Source organism: Populus trichocarpa, chromosome 1 (assembly GCF_000002775.5).
Source record: "Populus trichocarpa isolate Nisqually-1 chromosome 1, P.trichocarpa_v4.1, whole genome shotgun sequence".
Lineage (NCBI taxonomy): Eukaryota > Viridiplantae > Streptophyta > Magnoliopsida > Malpighiales > Salicaceae > Populus > Populus trichocarpa.
This window is the reverse complement of record NC_037285.2, coordinates 7,611,265-7,622,955: the sequence shown is the minus strand read 5'-3', so window position 1 is coordinate 7,622,955 and position 11,691 is coordinate 7,611,265. Positions and strand designations below refer to the sequence as shown.

The 11,691-nt window shown below is 29.6% G+C and overlaps 1 long non-coding RNA gene across 1 annotated transcript; it reads right to left on the bottom strand.

Annotated features, from left to right (window-relative positions):
* Positions 1-378: 378 nt before the first annotated feature.
* LOC112328776 (uncharacterized) lies at positions 379-2,317 on the bottom strand. The gene is made up of 2 exons (XR_002983928.2): positions 1,207-2,317; positions 379-811 (listed from the first exon to the last, which is right to left on the bottom strand). It is a non-coding gene; the product is annotated as an uncharacterized LOC112328776 (long non-coding RNA).
* Between the last annotated feature and the right edge of the window lie 9,374 nt (positions 2,318-11,691).

Here is an 11,691-nt window from a genome sequence, read left to right as displayed (position 1 = left end):
ATACACACCTTTTGCTTTCACACACATAATCAGGAAGATATGTTTTGTTAATTCATTCTTGTAATTCAAGATATGTTAGGGGCCAAGACAATGAATACCCTTACATAGCTGTAGGGGGAGAGGAGCAGAAGCTCCTTCTCATCTACTCTTTCCCAGGAATTTGCTTCCATGAGAATTCAGAAAAAGGTTCTTACACCTGTGGAGGCAAAAGTTATAAAACAAGTGTTCCCTTTTCTAAAATCATTTAGTAGCAAGATAGGCACAAACCATTTGCAGTAATTCTGCCATATTTATGCTCAAAGCAAATTAAAAGAAAAAAAAACGAATAAAAAAGAAAAGAACCGAACGAATGTTTTGCCTAGAGATATGAACAACGAATGAAAAAGAAAATAACATGATATAAACGTTCCAAACTTACAAGTGTACAAAATAAAATCTCCAGCTGAGGAGAGCTCTAAAGTTTCTTAGTGGATACATTTGTTTACTCGTAAATAAACAGGTCAAAATTAGTAGGAAAAATAGACATCATGTTATTTTTGCAAATTAAAGTGGATATTCCATGAACCACGGGTAAGAACCTCCATTGAGGATATTTCAGTAATTCAACTTCTGGGGGACATTTTTATCCGTCTAGGAACTTGTTGCAGTTTAAGAGCAAGACCCAAGAAGCTAATGTCGTGGAGCGTGAGCTTGTAAAATCTTCTGCCCCTCATGCGTTGTTGCCTTTAACAAAGAAACAGCTGCAGCTTGATCAAAACCCTAAAATTCCTTGTGTCTATCCCTAAAAGGCAGTTTTCTTAAGAAAGCTCACCTGCAATTATGAATGGTTAGCTGCCCGGCAAATCAGGCAAGTACTAATTCAAAATTGGATCAAATCCCTAATGAAATCAAGTTTTCTAGCCACTTGTTGTTAAAGATTATCATACTTTAAGCTTGCAATATCTAATTCCCACTTTTTGAGCAGTTCTACAGAAAAATAAAATAAAAAAAGATGACAACAACAACAACATAATGGCAATTGGTGATAGATTTGAAGCTATAATTTATTATTATTGTTATTAATAATTTTTGTGAGAATTGATTCGATTAAGGCTCTAAAAGTACATATGCATATATCTTCGATATTTATAACCAGATCTATTTCTAGATAACAAAACAAGATAAACACACAAGGAAGTGGATAAGTTCAAGGTTATCTGGCATTACCTGAACAAAAACTTGATTTCATGCTGTCTGGAAGAATATATATACATATAGACACACAGCATTTGCCGCCAGCCAAACATCAGATATATATTAAACACAAGAAACAAGTATAAGATACATAGTATAAAAGGAAAGGGAGCTCCCTTCAGTCCAAGTACAGGAAGCTTAGGATTCAATTTGTCTCCCGCATCATTCACTCATTTACTGGGTAATCTCCTTGTCCTTTAACTCAGTATTTGGATGAATGAGTCGGCAGCTAATTAAATCCTACTACCACCCATGAGTGGACTGAAGAAAGCTCTCTTAGCTATTAATTATCATCTAGACAAAAAAAAAATGCGACAAACAAATTGAAGATGCAGCGGATGGTTAGAGAAAAAGCAGATGTCTAGATAAGAAATTCACAGAGAGATTCATCAATGCTTAGGTGAAGAATTTTATGCAGATCTATGCAACTTTAACATAGATATAGATTCATGGTTTGTGAGTACTCCATGTAACCCTTCTCCAAATCATCACACCATCCTCAAAGTCACAACCGAGTTTGGAAGGGATAGCACTGGTTCAAGTTGAAATGGCCATCAAAATTAGAGGGTTGAGAGTGAAAACTGTGAGAGGGAGAGAGAGGGAGGGAGGGAGAGGTGGTAAAAGTGACTGTTTCGGAAAAAGAAATCTCATGATGAGCGAACAGAGAAAGGAAGGGGGAGAGCTTCTACAATCACAAGCTTTATGATAACTCATTTAAGCAACTCATGGGTTTTGAAGAAGAGGCATGGCTTTATATAGGTGAATGGAAGGCAGGAACCGGAGAACAAATTATTATTATTATTTTAAAGAAATTAATACTAATAGTAAAAGACTTGTTCGTATTCTTCTCTTCCATGCTATGAGTGAAGAACCCTCCTGCCAATCCCTTGCATTATGGAAAGCCCATCACTGCTTTGCATATGCCCTTAATTTTTTATTATATAGTATACTTTTTTAAAAAACAATGTATATCATGAACTGTACTTAGTACTTAATTAAAAATTAACAAAATGCAAATAAAACAAAGAAGTGTACTTCCATTCAAGCCCTATTAATCTAGGGTATGCTTTTTAGCCCCGAGGGACATAATTTATATAAACGTTTTGGTGGTAGGGGGTTTACATTCATTTTTTTAAGTTTCCACTATTTTAGATGTTTTATTCGTGAAAACGTTTTAAATTTGATATTTTTGTTGGAAAGCTTCAAATTTAAATCCTAGTACATGGGGTGGAAATTAAATTGAAGAACACCCTAAATTATTATGGGTTAAATATTTTTCATGTCCAACCAACAAACTGATGGGAAATTCTATTTTTCTTCCTTATTTAATTTATTTATTCCTTGAAACTAATTAACCGCGTGTTTGAATTGAAATCGTAGCAAAGATGCTGATTCATTTGCAGGGCTAAAGGTTTTACGTGGACTTATAATAATGGTATTTAATTTAATGAAAAGCTTCAGAGTAAATTAAGAATTATTAAAACCCTAGCCTCGAGATTCCAGATAAAACCTACATCTTCCTAGGGTTTTTCATTTAGGCTGAGAAACACTTTGTTGGAGAGGTACAACCCCAGTTAGACAAGTCCTTGGTAGCTGCTCTTTTTGATATAATATCTACTGTGGGATGTCCTGTCATTTGTTTGCTCCATTGCTTTATTTATACGTATGGTAGGGGGAAAAACAGAAGACAGCATGCAATTCTTCAAGGCTACCTATATTATCAATATCTTATGGCACATGCGTACAAGGTAGAATAAATAGTACAAGTAAGTTCTCCCCAAGTAACATATTTTATAATGCCCTTGTTTCCTAGCTATAAAAAGCTACTTATATAGTAGTAAAGATTCTACATATCCTCCACATTGTTTTCTCTTCATGTTGGTCCTTCGGACAGTTTTCACGCTTTATATATATATATATATATATATATATATGACCACCATTTACACACGGTAGAAAATTTCAGTTTCTCACAGCAAAATTGTCTTCTGGGAACTTTTTGTTTGCTTTGGGTACGCGCAAGTGGTGGCTATTGTTATTTTTTACAATCATGTTATTCTTAAGATAAGTTTTGATGTTCATAAGAAAAAAAATCATCTTTCTGATCTGATTAATATTTTAAAGTAAAAAAAATCATCAGAATTTTATTAATCATTACTTTTTAGTCCAAGTACAACAAAAGGAAACACGTTATATGTTCTTTGGAGGGGAGGGGCAAGCGTCGCGCACTGCTTGGTTCGTAGTTGTGGTCTATGGACGTGCGGGCGTGGCTGCGTTAAAATATGGAAAGAAAATAACACGATTATTATGTTTTTAAGAAATTAATTGTTCTTGTTAAATTTATCAGTTTCTTTTGTGATAAATAGATATGTATTATAAACCTCCGGAAAAGACTTGACCAATCCCTGAATGAAGGAGTAATTTGTAGAATTTCTTAATCCTGAAATAAGAATTTCAAAGAACTGGCTCCGTGCATGTTTAGTGGTTAAGTATTTTATTTTTCCTCGCAAATTAAGTGTAGATATTTCAAGAGCTTATCAGAAGAATAACCTACACTCGAAAAAGGAAATAGAAACGCATCAAGACTTTACCAAGTTACAAAATTGTTTTTGAAAATTTTGAAGTTTTTTTTTTGAAAATTATTATTTTTTATGATTTTGGATTGTTTTGATAGATTTATATTAAAAATAAATTTTAAAAAATAAAGAAAATACTTTACAAAATAATCAATACTTTAATCTCAGACGTTAATTAAGCAGGTTGATTTATGGTATTCCAACCATCATAAATTTTCAAAGAATTCCAAAGAGAGAGAAGAAACCCACTATTGTTGTTCTTTTTTATCAAAAAAAAAAAAAAAAACAACACAGAAAAAGAAGACAGCGAAACTGATGTTTATAACACGTTAGGTAACAAAGTCAAGGGTGTGTCGGTAACAGAATTTTTTTTTTTTTGTTTTATATTTTGTATGTTTTTTTATTTTCAAATAAAAAATTAAAAGATATATTTATTTCTTGAAAATAAATATAAATTCTTTTACAAGAATAAAAAAAATACGTCAATATTAAAATTATTTTTTTTTATAAAAATTTAAAATTATAATTTATAATATTCATCTTAATATTTTATATTCATGATAATCTAATTATAGAATATTAATTTTATTTCATTAAAAATCACACCGTTAACTTAAAAAAAAACTTTATTTTAGATTTATAACAAAAATTAAATTAATGACACTAACTAAATATAAAAAAAATAATAACTTTAATCTTTACGTTACTAAAAAAAACATTTGTAAAAAAAAAATGTATTGTTCATGGTTTTTTATTTAAAGAATAATGAAAAATTGTATTGAAAAACCTCTAGAATGTGTTTTTCAAACTCGGTATGAATTCTAAAAACTAGTTTTTTCATTTCTTAGATTGGGACCATGTTGTCTTTGAATAAATAGAAAGTTTTGATTTTTCCTTTGTTTTTTTTTCTTACTCCATTTGTCTAGAGGAATAAACGGTAGCTGGTTCTTGGACGCACACTCCAGAGAAGGCCATTAATATAAATTATCCCAAAAAGCTTCCGGACTCAAGGTGTTAGATTATTAGGGAAGGTGGAGCAGGAAGACAGACAGGGAAGGGTGGAGGTGCACAAAAGAGCCAATGGGACGATGATGGCAATGAGGAAATAATATGTTTTGTGGCAAAAGAGATCACATCAGATTCCCGGTCACTTACTGAAATCACTGTCTTGTCAATGCAAAAAGGCTGCCTACGACATGGTACCCTCTCCGTCCCATTGTTCCAGGCCCTCGACTATTGTTTCCTCTTTCTCATTACCATTTCATTTCCATTGTCCAATCACCACTTTATTTTCTCTCCTGTCCATCCATCTAATCTTTTCAACTTTGTTATTTACTCCATGTTTCTAAGATTATTTTGCAAGTTTGATCAAGTGGCCTTCACTTTATAACTCGATTGGTCCATCCCTTTTCTTAGATGTAGAGTCGGGCATTGGCACGGGAGAAAGATCTCCATGGAGGGAGGAAATATTAAGATTTAATGATGAAGTCTTGATGGTGTGAAAGAGATAAGATCAAATGTTATAAATCTTTGTTTGGAGTTCAGAGTTCATAGTATTTGTGGGTCTTGACATGAATCATATCAAGATTTCATTTAATTATAAGGAAATTAAGTAATGTAGAAGAAAAGTAACATTTTGTGTTATATTCAGGGAATTGAAGTTAAAAATTCATAGTAATTGTGGATCTTAATATGGATCAAACCGAGACTTAATTTGATTATAAAAAATTAAAGTAATATAGAAGAAGAAAAGTAACAATTTGTATTATATTCAGAGAAGAGAGGGAAAGACACGCTACAATAGATTAAGGTTTTGCTACCCAACTTTTTCGCGTGGAAAAAATTCTCGCTGGGAAACATTGATTAAAAATAAAATGAAAATGAAACAATTCAAAAAAATGAAAAATTGATTAATTGTTTTGTGATAATTTTGTATTTATTTGAATTGCTTACTATTTATTTATATTTTTAATTTCTTAATCAGTTTTTAATGAAAAAAAAGTTCATCATTAACAATTGATTAGCTAATACCCACCATGATCGAATGGTTCTAGTAAATCAAGAGATTGTCTAAAAATATATTATGAAATATAAGATGATGGATATATTGATGAAACACATTTGACGATGGTAAGTGTGCAATTTTTCATTAGACATGATCATCCAATTTAAATTTTAAGTTTTCATGTACAAAATTTTCAACTTTTTATATATAAAATGTATTTCCATCTTAAGTTGTTTTTTTATTTCTTAAAAAAATTAACAAATAAAGAAATTAATACAGAATAAAGATTATCAAGTGTAAGTGAATAAAGAAATTAACAAAACTTTGTTGATCAAATTTTATTTTTTTATTTATAGAATAAAATACAGAATTATCCAGGCCAAGTAAAGAAATTGAGAAACAAATAAAGAATAATTAACTTGATTAATGCATAGATAGAAGACAATATGCAAGGGGCACAATTGATCAAATTAATGTGTGCGAAAAGATGATCTTACATTTATATATTCTGACGTCATAATCTGAATCAATACTATGCAGTGTAAAGTAATATCCATTTTATTACCAGAAACAAAGAAAGTAATATCCATTCCATCAACGAAAGCAGGAGACATAGATACAACTAGACATGATATAGGTAATTTCGTTGGTACCTTAAATAAATGTCCATTCATTTTATTATACTATATAAAAAAAATGGAGTGGAAGCACAGCCAACCACCTCAATTTTATTTTATTTTTCATTAGCGCTCTTTTTTCTTTTACTGGGTTCATTTTATTCTCATTTAATAATTGATAGATGAAGTTTGAAAAAGAAAAGGAAGATTTAAAAAGAGAGGATTAAAATGTAAAATATGGAGAAATCATATAGTCAATATTTGAAATATTAACTTTATATCATATTAATTTTCCATTACTAAATGATTGAATTAGTTTTATTGAGAAATTTATTAATAAATACGAAATATCTTATCTTATCTTAAAATATTTTATTCTATATGATAAAATTAGAAAAACTAAACTCTACATACCCAGGAGTATGATATCTGAACTCTCTCGTTTTTATGCATGCCAGTTCTCTCTCCATTTATCTCAATTTCTCTGCTAATAAGTGGTAATTGAAATTAAAAATCCTTCGTTATATATTACATTCCAAATTCATTCCCTTTTTAGAGATCAAGAAAAGGATGAACTGCGAAGCAAATTATAATTGAAAATCTTGACACACATGTATGCCCCCGCACTTCTTTGGTGAGCAAGAAATCAACACTAGTTTTAGGCTCATGGGATTAGTCGAGGTACGCGCAAGCTGACCCGAACATCCACGTTAAATTAAAAAGAAAAAAGAAATCAACACTAGTTATAACAATAACAGATGAGACAACAACGATGATACTAGATCCTCTCCTCCTCTTGCCCATCCTCCATCCCATTTTTGTTTCTCCTTTCTTAAACCTTGCCATCCAACGAGTTTCCTAACTCCTTTCTCAAACCTGCACTTATTTAGTTAAATCATTTTAAATTGATAATTTTAGATTTTTTTTGACATTACATGTTATTGTTTATGTTGTTGGTCCTTCTGATATGTTTGTGTTAATATTTTGTAATTTAGGGTTTGTGGTTAATTTAAAAGAAATTGATTATATAATGACCTAACTTTTTTAACTCAATACAATACATATATGAAATTACCTGAAATGTTTTTTTAAACATCCCGGATTGATTACTTGGTCATTATTTTCTTTAACACTATATTTTTAACTTTTACTACATATGTCATTAACATTCTATCAAAATTTTATAATCAAGTAAGTTTAATATTAGGTTTATAGATATAACAAAGACTAATAGTTAATTAATTTACATGCCCTTTTTAGTTTTAATCTTTGATTACACAACAAGAGATATATAATAAGTATTTTACCACAAAAAGAGGTTTAATATAGAAATAATTACATTGCCATTACCTAAACTACAAATATTAACAATAACTATTGCTCATGCCATGTCTATATACGAAGAACTTGAAATCAAGTTTATACAACAATAGATTTACAATTAAGAACTACATAATATAAAACATAAATTTATCATGCATAATCAATTATGATCCTCATCATAATTTCTATAAATACATTGCTTTTTATATAAATCAACATCTTATTTTATTCCAAATAATTTTCTTATAATACTAGCAAGTCAGACATATTAATATTTTTAACTTTGTCTCTGATATCTAATCAATCCATTTTTTTATTTTCTTTTTTATACATACATTTATTTGGGGAACAAAATAAAAATAGAGCATGAGACATCAAATTTTTAAAAAATAAATTGCACCCATTTGAAGTTTGCAAACACCCAGCTGCTCCTATCTATTATCCAACTCCTTCAACCTTCCCTGCATTAACATGGCCAAAACTATTTAGACTAAAAAATCATAATAGAAATCCAATTTCAATTCTCCTTCAATTTTATATTCTCAACTAACAACAAAGAAATTTATGGGGTTTAATGTGCATCTAAAAAAATCCAACCCTCACATGCTGAAACTTAACAATGCATGTTTAATGAGTCAATCAAATCTTCTCCTTCCATGAACAAAACTATATACAATCATCTTTTATACAGAATCAATTTCTTTTTATAAAATCCCTCGTTCATCGAATCTTAATTACCCTTGACAAGTGAAGGTTTTTCTTTTCAAAATTTCATTATATTTTGCATCAACAACATATAATTAATTATCCTTTATAAAGTTCAATACTATTTATCTAATTTTTCCTAAACTCTACAATGTCCTCAGCATCCATACATTTCATCTCAAATTTCTCAAAGAGTTATAATTCAAAATATACTAAAAACTTCAACTAAGCTGAAATTAAGTAATGTATTCATCTCCACGTATCAATATTATAATTTTACACATCAATTACATGAAATCAATGAATATCTATACTAAACAAATTATTAATATTTTATTTTAAACTTGTCTAACAAGATTATAAAATTTCGTTAATAATTTTATTTTATTATTTTTACTGTGTGTACAATATTCAAAACCCAACAGCCCTAAGTCGGTATTCTTGGTGGGCCTTTCCTTGTGCCTTGTGCGGAAACATGGTGATTAACAAGGCAAGCCTAATGTCCATTCATGTAATTAATCCTGGGTCCAACCCTAGATTTATTAATAATGTGAATATGATTTGATTTGAAAAAAAGCAAGGGTGCTAATCTAGGCTTGTCAGAATCTCTCTCAAATCTTTCTCTTACGGGGTTTTTAATGGAAAGTTTTGCTAACTGTAACGTTTTTTTTTTTTTCCAAAGAGTATCTTATCTTGTATATAAATCAATTAATATGATGAATTATAAAATTAATGATGATGTAAATTTTTAGTGATTCTAGGATTTGTAAAACTCAAATTGATAATTTTTAAAAAACAAATTTAGGATCTAATTAATTGAACTATACCCCTTTTAAAATTAATACGTGTAAGGTTTATATCATATAAGTCATGGTTATATTCAAGTTAAGAGTGTTATGTTATATGAATTTTTAATTTTCTATTACTATTAATAATATAAGGACGAAGAAATTATAAGAGAAAAATCATAATTAAGGTAAACAAAACAGAAGTTGCGGGGAAGGTAAATAAAAAGGATTAAAATGAAGTAAGAAATTCCCTCCTTCGAACTTCTAGTGAAGTTATTTACTTGAAAAAATATGTTTTTTTTTGTTTGGTAATATGAAGAATAGAAATACAGTTACTGTAACTAGAATGAACGATGATGCAACGCAGGCGTAAATGGAGAACAGGACATGGACTGGTTTCTATAATTGAGTCTTTCTTTGACATCATGCAAGAAAACACTAATCTAAAAAAAGACCTAGCTTGAAAGGAAAAAATTAAGAAAAGTTTGTCTGGTTTAGAAGACAAACCTTGACACTCGCTATCTCCTCAGATACTCGGTGTCTTCTCATTATTTCCCTCGCTCTTCCTCCATGACTAAAATGAAATTCATCATGATATTTTGTCACTGGTGCTTGAATTTCTCCTCCTGTTCATTATTTTAATTGCTCCTTCCCTCTCTATTTTCTTCCTTTCACTTCCTATTTCTGCACGGTTCAGAATCTTCAGATGCTTTAATTTGCACAAATATTCCTTCAATCTTTGTGCACAGAGTCCAAAACGTTGTACAGTACAATGATCTTCTTGGTGTACTTGTTGGAACATTAATTCCCCGCCCTCGATATTTGATCTTAATTTACATTTCACCATCTTTAGTTTCAGCTTAAAGCCTAATCTAACGAAATTACATCAAACAATTTTCTATTTTAATTTTTACCTTTTTCAATAAAGAATTTGAAAATCTAAATGCATATTATTTGTTATAATCTAACTTAGTTTATTATTTTTATTTTTTTCAAATAAAAATCCTCATGATAAAGTTATGTATTACCAATGAACTCCTAAAAAAAGATATCAATTAGAGATGAAAAGGCAAGGAAAAGTTAATTTTGATATTTTATATTGATAATAATGTTTTCAGTATTCTCACTATGTTTAATCACTTGAGAATATCTGTTAATTTTCTATTTAACAAATAGTGAAAAAATTATAAGATAAAAAATTCAAATATAATGCAAAATTGAAGAATTGGAGAGATGGAGAAGCTTTACAATTGAAGAAAAAAACGTGTTTTGTTTTCCATAAAACAATTCTCAAAAAATAAAAAAATTCCACGACATAATAGATCCTAAATTGAGAATCCTTTCCCTCTAGCTCTTTCGAGATTAAGAAAAAACACTGTCTTTAGGACTAATGGTCAGGATTTTTTGGTTTTCAAACTTTCGAATTTGATTAAAATTGAAAACCCAGTATTTCATTCTTTTTAATGTTATATGTATTTCATTCTTTTTAATTTTATATTTGGTTTTTGTTGAATGAAAAAAAAATCTAAAATCTAAATAAAAAACCAAAAACATCTTCTGTTGAAAACAAGCTCTAAAAAATTAAAATGAACATTAATTTAATGATACATATAGAGTAACTTGTAACATTTCTACTTTGAAGAAAGTGACAAACATAAGTAAGAGAGAGAATAAAATCTATGAACTGTAAAAAATAAAAAATGATAAGAATATATATTCATTTAGAATTTCTCTTTCTTGCTTGTATTTATTTATTTTTTCAAGATGGATTTCAAAGAATAATTAATAGGATGACATAGTTATTCTATGAATATTATATAATTATTTTTTTTATAAAAAAAAGAAAGAAAAGGCAAAAAAAAATAAAAATTAAAGCAAGGAAAAAAAAGGTACATATTTGGCAGAAAAAAGTTTTCTTTCATGAGATCAAATCGATCCATGCATCTATCATTAAATCCAGAAATTTAGATCAATAACCACAAGAGCAAGGGCTTGGCTATCTAATTAACCTTGGCACAAACAACTTTAAAAACACACATGTGTAGAATACTTTCTTTCATGAGATTGTTGTTTTCTAAAAGGTTAACATGGGATCAAATGGAGAATCATGGAAACGGGCTTTAAACAAACATAAGGCACAGACACCTCCCTTCATAGACGGGGGAGAGAAATATTAGAATTCAAAGAAAGAGACGAAGTTACTGTCTTACAGACAACGTCAGCCATTTGAGAGAAGCAAGTACCCATGCAATAATAGCACAGAGTCTAACAGGGCAGTTCATGCTTTATTTGGGCAAATGGGGTTGTCCCATGAAATGACCTTGTGCTTGTAAAACAGCTGGTTTTTTCTTTTCTTTCCTATTATCTTTTTCGGAAGTATATGATTTTAAATCCATCTCTCTGTCATGATGGGCTTTTAGCCAGAATCATTCATACCTGCCCAC